We start from the raw sequence: 3,016 nt of genomic DNA, 5'->3' as shown, positions 1-3,016 counted from the left end.
AGGGAATCCGCCACTGGCAGACGTAACAGTTGTCAAGTCAGACCATTAATCTAGAATTGAATTGAATTTCTTTATTTGTCATTCAAAAACAAGTTTGAACAAAATTTAGTTACCACGCAATCATAACAATAAAAAAAAGCACCAAAACACAATTACATAATTTAACATCAACATCCATCACAGTGACTCTCCTCCAGGCCCCTCCTCACTGTGATGGAAGGTAAAAAACGTCTTATCTCTTCCTTGCTTATCTCTTATCTCTCCCGCCTTATCTCTCCCACGTTCAGGCAGTCAAACTGCTGCGTCGAGGTGATCGAGGCTCCGATGTTGAAGCCCCCGTCGGGCGATGGTAGATCCCGCGGCCGATTTTAAGCCACACCGGCGATGAAAGGTCATGCGAACGAGCCGATCCAAGCCTTACAATTCGGGGTGGACGAAGCTACTGTTGCTGGAGCTCCCAAATATCAGTCGCTAACCAGGGACCTGCGAGCTCACGATGTTCACAGTCCACAGGGCCCGCGGCCAAAGTCTCCGAAGTCAAGTTGCAGCTGTAATCGCAGCTCTACCGCAGCCTCTGAATGTCAGCCAGCTCCGTGATGGTGAGTCCACAGGCTCTGCGACCGAGTCCACAGGCTCTGCGGTCGATTCCAGTTGTAGGCCGCCAGCTCCGTGATGTTAGGCCGCAGCACAAACAGAGATACGACACGGAAAAAGGTCGTATCTCCGTTGAAGAAAGAGAAAAAACATGTTTCCCCCACCCCGCACATAATACACAACTAAAAATAGACTGTGACGTACATCTAACATTAACAATAAGACAAAGAAGGAAAAAAAAAACAGACGCCCTGCAGGTGAGCTGCAGCTGCAATGCAGTGCCGCCACAGGAACTCTGACAGCTACCCCATGAAAAGTTTAATGCAACTATTCCAATATTTATGCCTCCATCAACGCCTGCACAATAAAGACATGAATCTGCCATGTGTGAGAGAGTACAGGGTGTGGTATGATTACCAGTATTGATTGATGCAGCAAAGGTCATCACGCTTCAAGAAGTATTCATGGCTAGAAAGTACCTCGGGGCGATCCCAGGACTAGAAAGACATTCCACACAGACGGGTCCATCTTTTTTTATTTGCAAACACAAACAAAATTACAGAACAGGGTGTTAAAAAGCATCAATAGAGCATTGCAAGTGATGCATCATCGGCTCACACAGCGTGGAAACAGGCCCTTCGGCCCAACCTGCCCATGCCAACCACATGCTCCATCTACACCAGTCCCACCTGTCTGTGCTTGGCACCTGACGCTCCAATATACCTATTCATATACCTATCCAATTGTTTTTCTAAAGTGAAATGATTGTACCTGCCTCAACTACCTCCTCCGGCAGTTCGTTCCATACACCCACCACCCTTTGTGTAAAACAGTTATCACTCAGGTTCCTAGTAAATCTTTTCCCCCTCACTTTAAAACCATGTCCTGTGGTTCTCGGACTGAGTAAAACACAAGGTGCTGGAGCAACTCTGCGGGTCGTGCAGCATCTTTGGATGTACTGTATCTTACGAGAAACTAAGTTGAAGATTCTTTTAGTGTCTGATGTTACAGGTTAGGACCCTTCTCAAAGATTTGGAGCATTATTTGATTCACCTCTCTTGTTTCCTTCCTTTCTGAGAGACACATTGATGTGTAGAAAGGAACTACAGATGCTGGTTTATCCCGAAGATAGACACAAAGTGCAGGAGTAACTCAGTGTGTTAAGCAGCTTCACTGAAGAAAAAGGATGGGTGATGATTTGGGTTGGAACCCTTCCTCAGTCAGTTACTCCAGCATTTTGTGTCTATCTTTGACAGTTTGATGCTCCCACTATAACTGCACATTATAGCTGCCGATTACTGAAGAAACATTCATCAATCACAACTTCTAAATAAGTGAACCATTTCAACTGCTTTACTGTGATCCTCGCCCTCTTAATTTTCAGCCAGTTTTGCTCATCAGCCAAAACTTTGTAAGCAACAGCAGCGACTTTGCTTGGGTCTCTATAGTTCAACTGTTTGATTCTACTTAAGTATTTTGGGTGAAAATTGTCAGCTCAGCTATTTAACCTCAGAATTTCCATTGACCATATTTCCTCTCTAATTCAATTTCCTTTTGTCAGACATTTAAAACACTCATCAACTTAGTTTAGCATGAGATACATCTCTTTAATAACTTACATATGTCAAAGACACAAGCATCAGCTATATTATATTTTGCTCTGTAATTTACACAACAGAATGCATTTTACATGTGGAAAATTAAAGATAAAAACATTGTAATTAACTACCAGAATATAAACCAATCGTTCTTCCTTAGTCATAAAAACATGACGCCTCGAAGTGGAAATATAAATACAATGTGAATGTCCAAATTACGCAGTTGACTCGTAAAATCACGATAACCCGGATGAAGAAATATACTAATGCCCCTGGCTAACAGTCTAAACAGATGATGAAGCTTAGTGTTGGTATTGATTTATTATTGTCACGTGTACCGAAATATTGTGAGAAACCTTGCGTGCTATCCAGTCAAATCATACCATACGTCAGTACTATCAAACCATACACAACTTCAACAGGTAACGCAATGAGAAATATACCAGAGTGCAGAGCATTGTGTTACAGTGTGTTGCTGGCACGGTGGCACAGCGGTTGATGTTGCTGCTTACAGCGCCAGAGACCTGTGTTCGATCCTGACTATGGGTGCCGTCTGTACGGAGTTTGTTCATTCTCCCCGTGAACACGTTGGTTTTCTCCGAGATCTTCGGTTTCCTCCCACACTCCAAAGATGTACAGGTTTGCAGGTTAATTGGCTGGGTATAAATGTAAATTGTGTAGGATAATGTTAATGTGTGGGGATCGCTGGTTGGCACAGACTCGGTGGACTGAAGGGCCTATTTCTGCGCTGTATCTCTAAACTAAACAAAACTAAAATGTGTGATCGTGTTACCATTACAGAGAAAGCACAGACAAAAACAAAG

The sequence above is a fragment of the Leucoraja erinacea genome, chromosome 5, assembly GCF_028641065.1.
Source record: "Leucoraja erinacea ecotype New England chromosome 5, Leri_hhj_1, whole genome shotgun sequence".
NCBI classification, from domain to species: domain Eukaryota; kingdom Metazoa; phylum Chordata; class Chondrichthyes; order Rajiformes; family Rajidae; genus Leucoraja; species Leucoraja erinaceus.
Note: the sequence above shows the minus strand (reverse complement) of the source record.